The sequence below is a fragment of the Chrysemys picta genome, chromosome 24 (genome assembly GCF_011386835.1).
Source record: "Chrysemys picta bellii isolate R12L10 chromosome 24, ASM1138683v2, whole genome shotgun sequence".
In the NCBI taxonomy this organism is placed as follows: Eukaryota; Metazoa; Chordata; order Testudines; family Emydidae; genus Chrysemys; species Chrysemys picta.
The window spans coordinates 4,390,400-4,399,967 of NC_088814.1; the positions used below are offsets into that span (position 1 = coordinate 4,390,400).

At 45.9% G+C, this 9,568-nt stretch overlaps 1 non-coding gene across 1 annotated transcript; it reads right to left on the minus strand.

Annotated features, from left to right (window-relative positions):
* Window positions 1-8,427: 8,427 nt before the first annotated feature.
* TRNAN-GUU (transfer RNA asparagine (anticodon GUU)) lies at window positions 8,428-8,501 on the minus strand. The gene has a single exon. It is a non-coding gene; the product is annotated as a tRNA-Asn (tRNA).
* Window positions 8,502-9,568: the final 1,067 nt, after the last annotated feature.

Here is a 9,568-nt window from a genome sequence, read left to right on the forward strand (position 1 = left end):
TGGCCGTCATGCTTCTTGCCGGAATGGCTACCTTGTTGTGTCCCGATAATGCACTGCTTTTTGTCTGCACCTGTCCAGCTTGGGTAGCCCTCCTGGCAGTTAAAACACCCAGTGGCATCACTCCTGGGGACATTGGAACAAACAAACCTTCCCACCGTGTCAAGGTGCAGCCTTCCGGGAAGGATCTGTAAACCAGGGGTAATCATAACAACCCATCTCACAAGGGGGTGTGAGTGTTAATCAACCACAGGAAAGCTGGAAAGTTGCTAAATATAAGCAGTACTTCAGGAGCCTTCCTCAGCCCACAACCAGTGATGCTCATTATTTAACGCCAGCGAGGATAATCTCTGTACACCCTTCTACGTCCAGTTGTGTCGGAAGAGTCCTCGAGACTGTATTGATTTGGATTCTCACATGCCATGACAGCCCGGCGCTGTGGGAAGCAGGGGCCAAACAGAACACTTGGCCCCTCCAAACAATCTTTAAGGACCTACAAATTATTGTCAGCAAGGCCAAAGTATGTACAAAGTTACTCTATATTATGCAGTGAAACAGCAGATTAATGAGACATCATCCTTTATATAAACGATAAATCGCAGCAAGTGATTTCCGTAAAGAAAAGCGGAAGGGTTCTTCCCCAACGAATCTGTCTTTCACCTAAAACGGGACGGATACTGCAGTTGGCATTGGGGTAGATTTTGTGGCTTGATCTAGGATTCATCGATGGAGGGAAGAAATTCCAGTAATGGTTTTAGGGGATGTGATTCTTAGCACTGAATCCAGAGTCCCAGGGAGGGGGCTCGCTGAGCCGGTTTCATCATGCTGGGAATACCATTGATTTCACGCCACTTCCTTTGCATCTCCCGAGTGTGTCAATCAGTGGCTTAGATTCTCCAGGGTGCATCCGACGAAGTGGGGATTCACCCACGAAAGCTCATGCTCCAATACATCGGTTAGTCTATAAGGTGCCACAGGACTCTTTGTCGCTTTTTACAGATCCAGACTCACATGGCTACCCCTCTGATACTTGACAGCAAAATACTGACGCAGTAGCCAACTTTTCCTTTGTAAAAAACTCTTCAAAAATCCAAGATTTTTCCAGGGGGTCTAACTAACTCTTGGAAGGTTATTTGATTTTTCAAATAGCAATATCCAGGGCCCCCAAAATACCCACTCACCCCCCTCCCCCAGTCATGGGATCCTGCACCAGGCTGACCCTTTAAGGCATGGAATGCTTTATGTAGTTACACACATGGGCTCAGATGAAGGATTGTTTGGCTGGCTTCCTGCTTCTCCTGAACCTTATACCTGAGCTCTTGGTTATGTAGCTTGGATATTCGTCTTTCCACCACCGGGAGGCAGCAGCAGCAGTCCTTTCTCCCAAGCTCAAGAGACACTGCTGGGGGCTAAGGGGTTGGTTGTTGCCATGGCGTTTTGCCTATTGGATGGAACAGGGTTTTGTTTGCATCAAGGCTCTTCTTGTCCAGATGACATATGTTCACTCTGTCTGCCCCCCCCCCAAGGCGAGATTGATTGATCAGCTCGCAGACACGAGGCGGTAATCAAGTCAAATACTGGAGGGGGTGGAGGGAAACCAAGGCGCGGCCTGGAGCAGTAAGGGAAACAGACAACCTTGCCAAACAAGGGGAGGGGAAAGGGACCTTCACTTTCCGTTGCATGAGCGGACCCGCAAAGAAAATACCAACCAACCCGTGCAATGATTGATGAGCGGTGCAATTCAATGCTTGCAATACAGATAGTCGGCTCTGCTGTGAAATGATACCCGAGAGGGTCTGGCTCCTGCCAGGTTCTGAACACTTTGCCCCCCCCGCACCCCCTCTTCCAGCAAAGCACTGAAGCACAGGCTTGATTTTAGGCTCGTCTCCAAGGCAAGTTTTGCTGGATTGGGGCCAGAGCGCAGAGCTCTCTTGAGGATGGAGAGACCTGGCTGAATCGAAACGTAAAGAAAAGCGGACAGGTTCTTCCCCAACGCATCTGTCTTTCACCTTGATTTAACGTAGCTCCCCCTCGTTTATTAGTTGTCATTATTACTGTTTCATCCTTCTGTGTAAACATTGCCCTGCATGCAAGATCCCGCACAACCGCTCAACACACAGATGTGCATCAAACGTGGGTTTGGTCAATTTCAGGCTGATACTTCATCCCATCGGAGGTAGGCATTTTTCGGTCATTGACATGTACAAGTGAATGTGTTTCATTTAAAGCCTGAACAAATGCATGCACCTTCTTGGGGAGGAAGTTTCCTACCCAGCTATGCTGATGTGTCAATCAGACAAAAACGACAGTATTTTTTCTCCTAAACGAAGGGTTTTGTTTGTAAAGTGCAAAACTACCGCCGTGGGATAAATCTGACTTCTCTTTATATACCTAGTCTGACAGAAAATATGGATGTAAGATCTGGGACCATTATCCAGCGATTTTATATAAAATCATTAATCTAGTCTATTTATCGATTCCCCCATACACACTCATCTATCTATCTATCTATCTACATACATAGCCCACTATCTATCTATCTATCTATCTATCTATCTATCTATCTATCTATCTATCTATCTATCTATCTATCTATCTATCTATCTATCCCCATACACACCCCACTATCTATCTATCTATCTATCTATCTATCTATCTATCTATCTATCTATCTATCTATCTATCTATCTCCATACACACCCCACTATCTATCTATCTATCTATCTATCTATCTATCTATCTATCTATCTATCTATCTATCTATCTATCCCCATACACACCCCACTATCTATCTATCTATCTATCTATCTATCTATCTATCTATCTATCTATCTATCTATCTATCTATCCCCATACACACCCCACTATCTATCTATCTATCTATCTATCTATCTATCTATCTATCTATCTATCTATCTATCTATCTACATACATAGCCCACTATCTATCTATCTATCTATCTATCTATCTATCTATCTATCTATCTATCTATCTATCTATCTATCTATCTATCTATCTATCTCCATACACAGCCCACTATCTAATCTAATCTATCTTTCTATCTATCTAGTTATAGAGCCTCTTGTTTTACCAGATCTGACTTTTGGGGTCAATATTTTTGGGGAGGATCGGGCTAGGTATACGAGAAGTCAGTTTGGTTAAACTATTTGATCAAATCGCTGGATAATGCACCTAGATCTTATATTCTTGACCTCCAGGGCTTTCCCCCGCCCCAATAGGTGGTGAAATTAGCATCATATTGTTTTCTTTGCCGATATTTATGCAGTGAATATTTACCTCTCTAAATATCTAGTCTATCTAGTCTAAACGGGACGGATACTGCAGTCGGCATTGGGGTAGATTTTGTGACTTGATCTAGGATTCATCGATGGAGGGAAGAAATTCCAGTAACGGTTTTAGGGGATGTGATTCTTAGCACTGAATCCAGATTCCCAGAGAGGGGGCTCGCTGAGTCGGTTTCATCATGCTGGGAATACCATTGATTTCACGCCACTTCCTTTGCATCTCCCGAGTGTGTCAATCAGTGGCTTAGATTCTCAAGGGTGCCCCGGCTATCAGGGAAGAAATGTGGTTTGTAATTATCCCCTGGGCCCGGAGCTGCGCGGCTTGAACCCAAGAGAAGAGCTCGGCGTCTCTGATCTTTTGTGCCTTCGCTGGCAGCGGGGTGCGAAGGCTGGAAATGAGGCTGAAAAGCGGAGCGGCAGGGCTGGCTGGAGCTCAGGTTCAAGGTTTTAGTGGGATTTTGCAGCAAACAAACTTCACGCAGGCGCGTAGGAGAGGGACACTCCGGAGCATCCGAGCCGTGTCTTTTATGAATGAATGGGAGCGCGATGGGTTCGAACTGTCGCTTCCTTTAAAAAAAAACAACCCGAGTTCCAGGTTCTAATTCTCACCAGAGGGTAAAAACAATTAGAACAAATGTCCTCTGAGCGCCTTCTGCCTGGGAGGAGACCTGAGGCGAGAGGGGGCGGAAATGCAATGATATAATTTATGATTTGATATATTTAATTCAATCCTGTCCTTTCCGGGGAGGGATGGGGGGGGGGAGAAAGGAGAGGACATTGAATTAAATGAACCAACAATGGTATTTATTTGTTTTTTACAAGGCAGCTGAGAAAAGGGGAGATTGCGCTCAAAGCCCCCAGAAAGTTCGGGTGAGAGAAGATGGCAGAAAATACATTTCCAGGAGGGGAAAAAAAGAGTGTCAAGCTAAAAGTAGTCTTCATTTTAAAGAAGGAGTACTGGATAATGTCAGTGTCATTATCTCAGAAATTTATTGTGCCACAAAGGGACATAGCTAGCTAGCTAGATAGATAGTTAGTGGGGTGTGTATGGGGATAGATAGATAGATAGATAGATAGATAGATAGATAGATAGATAGATAGATAGATAGTGGGGTGTGTATGGGGATAGATAGATAGATAGATAGATAGATAGATAGATAGATAGATAGATAGATAGATAGATAGATAGATAGATGTGGGGGTGTATGGGGATAGATAGATAGATAGATAGATAGATAGATAGATAGATAGATAGATAGATAGATAGAGTTAAAGGATTGGGAAATAGCAAATGCACAGCGAAAGAAAGGAATCCCAGCAAGAGAAATACAGAAACCTAAACAAGACTCCGAGACAAATGAAGAGATGGGTGGGTATGTACAGACCACGCATGGGGCCTGATCCGAAGCCCAGTGAAACCAGTGGCAAGATTCCCCTTGACTTCAATGAGTTTGGGATCAAGACCTTAGTAAAAATCAGCAGAGGTAGAGAGGAAAAGTGGCGGAGAGAGCGCAAACAAAGAAACGTGTCTATAGGAGGGAGGGGAGGGCAGATCAAAGGAAGCTGGATAACAGAAAAAAGTAAAGTCCCCGGGGGAGAAATACCAGATGATTTAACTCTACGTTGATAAACCCACCCTGTAAAAATAGGACTGACCCAGCCCTGAGCAGAGAAACAGGTCCAAAATAGTCCAGAACCTGGATACAACTCTCATTGGGCGCCTTAAAGAGCCCCGGATCGGGCCAATTGGATGCCCCTATATATGTCATGCCTGTGTGTGTTTGCATAGGGGTATGATTGGCGCTAGACACCCACGGATCCCTGCACGGGCGAGGGGGGGTGGGGGCAGGGATGGCCGCAGAGTGGACAAAGAGAAGGACAACATAAGAAAGAGCAGCTAGGTCTAAGGGCCCGATCCTGCCGCCTGACCCCCCCCCCCCCCGGGGGGATCTCAATGGGAGTTTTGACTGAGCAAGGATTGGCAGGCTGAGTAGCTGTAGATAGGGGAAAGGGAGACGTGAGAGGCAGACAGGAGGCTGGGAGGATGATGGAAACAATGGGGTGGGGGCGGTGGGAGAGATGGTCAGGAACAGGGAAGACAAAGGGGAAATTCAAATGATCTCTGTTCCAACAGAATCCTATAGCGCCAACAAGGTGTCTATCCCATAGGGTATGCAGGGCTCTGGGGATTGTACCAAGATCACCTATGGGCAGAATGTCTGTATTACTGTGACCCTAGGGGCTATGAGGATCTCCTCCAGGACATTCATCTTTCTTTCTTCTTCTTTTTTTCCTTTGTTCCCCTCTGTTTCTTTCCTTTCTACGTATTTTTTCCTCTTTTATTTTCCCTTTCTTTCCTTTGCTCTCTCTGTCTTTCCTTGACTCCTCTCTGTTTGTGTGTGTACCTAAGTGGCTACTCCAAATATAACCTTAGGTCCCCATCCTGCAAACGACCCTACATGTGCTTTCAAATTTACTACAGTGAAGCTCCTGAATCCTGGCAAGTATCAGGGGGTAGCTGTGTTAGTCTGTATCCACAAAAACAACAAGGAGTCTGGTGGCACCTTAAAGACTAACAGATTTATTTGGGCGTAAGCTTTCGTGGGTAAAAAAACTCATGCATCTGAAGAAGTGAGGTTTTTTACCCACAAAAGCTTACCCCTGAATTCTGGCAGTCAAGTGTTTGCAGGATGGGGACCCTCACATTCAAAACCAAGGGTTAAAATCCCCTTCCATGTGAAAGCCTGCAGGCCTCTGCCATGGGAAAATAGTTGTCTTAAAAAAAAAAACTCCTTGGAAAACAAATGCACAATAATATGCATTTTAAAACAATAAGCCACAGACCACTGAGGGGATAAAAAAAATCCTTGTAAATGATGCTGCCGGATTTCTTTTAATGCACAAGTTAAAGAGAAATTTGCTTCTCTAAAGGATATTGGATTTCTTTATCCTCCCCCTCCCCCCAGCTCTCCAGTGTTCTGTAGGAGACAGGATTAAATGTTTAATATAGAGGAGTGATGTTGTGCCAAACGGAAAAGGATCCATGTGTATAAAACTACCTCAAAATGCACAACAGATTAGGCATCTTGGTTTAAATGAAAACTTCAGGCTTGTTTATGTTCACACTGCTGAAAGGGACAACTCTCTTAAAGGGACAGGCCCCCCACATCTTTTCTTTTCTTTTCTTTCTCAAAGCAGGTATGTAAAGTGTTTCCCACTTTAAAGTGTAGCTCCCAGACTGTAATCTAAAGGCCACAGTGTATCTGGGACTGGGAGGAAACCTCATACCTTAATGCAGTTCACTGAGAAGAGGAAAAGCATCAAACCCAGAAGCAGCTAGATGGAAATATTTTGTAAAGCCAGACTTAAGCAGTCCCATTGTTCCTCCCTTTTGCATATTACTGGGCCTCTCTGTAGGAAAATATTCCATGCTGTAAACTAAAGAAATAAACAGACATTGTGATTCTCTTCCTGGGGAGTTGCTTTTCTCTTTGCTTTGTGAACAATATTTCATAGATCCTGAAGTCAGAAGGGACCATTCTGCTAATCTAGTCTGACCTCTTGGATAACACAGAATTTCACTCATTCATTCTGACAATAGAATGAATTATGCCTTCTTGCTTTAAAATATTAGTTTTGGATTTTTAATAGCTTTATCTCTTCCTTCTTCCAAAACAACAGAGATTCGCCCTGAAAGGACATGGCTGTATTTCAGGCCCTTCATTAAAACACGAATCTTGCCCTATTAGTTTCAATAGTAAAAAACAAATCAAGTGAGGGCAGAGGTTGGTTTGTTTTAAATGGGCTTTAGGGGAAAAAAAGATGTTTTCAAAATAGGGCACTCAAATTAGATAAGGTTGGAAGTTCCGTAGCCTCTGCTCCTTTTTTCTTTTATTAGAACAGTTATTGCTTTCAGGACTCTGATCATTTTATTTTTAATATCCTGTCACTCATATTTTCTTATTTTCTTCTTCTTTGCAGATGGAGATGCTTATTTTGAGGGAACCACATGTTTGTATTACACGCTAAATGGTCTCCAGAGGCCAGATTTCCAAACACTCAACGCCTACAACCAGGGCCAGATTTTCCAAAGAGCTCAACTCCCAATCCTGCAAACACTTCAGGATGTGTGTAACATTACCCACATGCATGGTCCCATTGACCGCTGTGGGTCTTCCCCAGGCCCAATCCGGCGCACACGCTCCACTTTAATCCCAGCCGTAGACTTGCTGACATTACAGCAAAGCACAGGTGTAAATGCTGGCAGGATTGGCTCTAAATGGGAGCTGAGCTCATTAGAAAATCTGCCCCTGACTGTGGATTTTGGCCAATTTAGGCCCAGATTCAAAAAAGTCTTTAGGCACCTCTCTTCCACTGATTTCAAAGTTAAGAGCCTAAATATCTTTGCGGATCTCAGCCCTAACCCCTGTCTCCTAGCAGGCCTGAAAACAACTGCAGTTAGATTTTTTGGTGAAGTCCTCCCTCCCCCAATTTTGTTATTTCCTGGAGGGGGGGGGGTTGATCATAAATTCAGGGGGGTTGAACGTGGTAAAAGGAACCTGAACAGCAAGGCTAATCTCTGTGACAGCCTTTCCTTCCCTTCTCTGGTAAGGAAGGGGCACCCTTGATACTCTTAGACACAGGAAGTGCCATTAATATTGACCAGAGTCACCTGGGACTAATCGCTGCTCAGAACTCCCCAGCTCCCCTCCTTTCCTGGGGGTATGGTGGCAGCTAAAAGAAAACCATCTGCAGCCCCTCAAAAACTCTGCACACACCAGCTTCCCAGCCCCCTCTGAGAATTGCATTCATTCATCTTCCTCCTTATAGCTTTTGGGGCTCAGGTCCCTACAAGAATTCAGCACCCATTGATTTCAGGCTAAATACCTTGGAGCTTCCGGACCTGGATGTTTGAGACTTTCTGTCCCCCCTTACACAAGGGGTACCTTGAACTCACTCATCTCCCCGCAATCCCTGCTCTTTCCAGCTGTATAGCTGATTGCAGGACGAATCCGGTTTGCAAACGCGGTTCCCTACTCCGCGTCCTTTCAATGCAACGCAAATAAAATCAACCCCCAAAGGGGAGCCAAGACTGTAAAAAAAAAAAAAAAGAGTGCCTCTCTCCCGTCCCTGGGTGGGCTCGAACCACCAACCTTTCGGTTAACAGCCGAACGCGCTAACCGATTGCGCCACAGAGACCGGGACGGGAACGGCCGTGGCGGCCAGCAGAGTCAAGCCCTAGCAACGCTGCCGGTGGCCGCTGGGGGCAGGAGGGAGCCAGGAGAGGCGCGCGAGAGACAACAGCTGCTTGCAAAGCAAATCAAAGCAAACAAGGCGGGCGAGCAAAACCCAGCGGCGGTGGAATAGCCTTGGACAGCGGGGTAGAGAGACTCCCGAGGCGAAAACGGCGCAGCCCAGGAGAAAGGGCGAGCAGGAATGTCTGTCCCCCCCCCAGGTGGCTGGCTCCTTGTGGCCTTGTCTAGGCATCTAAGAAGCCACTTTCCTTCTGCTCCTTAGAAGCAAGGGAGATTGGGAAGAAGGCTCGTGTCCCCGACAGGGCGTCGGTGTCCTGTGTGTCCCCCTGCACAGTTCCAGCCGGGGTGTCATTCTCCACCCCGAAACATGGGCGGAGGGGGGAGATTCTTAGCAGAAGTATTCGGGCGTTTGCATGGGGTTTGCAGTGCAGCTGTCACCCCTCCCGTCATGTGCTCATTGCCAGAGTGCTGTCCCCACCTTACAAAGTTAGAAGCAACCGAGGGTCCTGTGGCACCTTTAAGACTAACAGAAGTATTGGGAGCATGAGCTTTCGTGGGTAAGAACCTCACTTATGAAGGTGCCACAGGACCCTCTGTTGCTTTTTACAGATTCAGACTAACACGGCTACCCCTCTGAGACTTACAAAGTTAGTCACCCCTTCCATGTCTGCCCTGTCCCGGGGGGAAAGAGAGGGACAGAGAATCGCAAGACACAGGGTAGATGTCTTACAAGACGGATTCCTGCGTGTCAGTGGCATATGCTGCTGGCCTGGGCATCTTCGAAAGGTCTGGCTAGACACCCTCTAATGTAGACCTCAGAAATCTCTCTCTTTACTTTCCTGGAAGAGAGCTCTGCCTTTGGCTGGGATTCTGTCCTTTCCCGACTCGAGCTGAGTGAAGAGGTGGGTTTCAGACAGAACCCTCGGTTGCAGTTTGCATGTTGTGTTACCTCTGTCTGCATTCATAAAGTCCAGAAGTACACCACTATGTTGTGCCACTGAGTAATAAAGA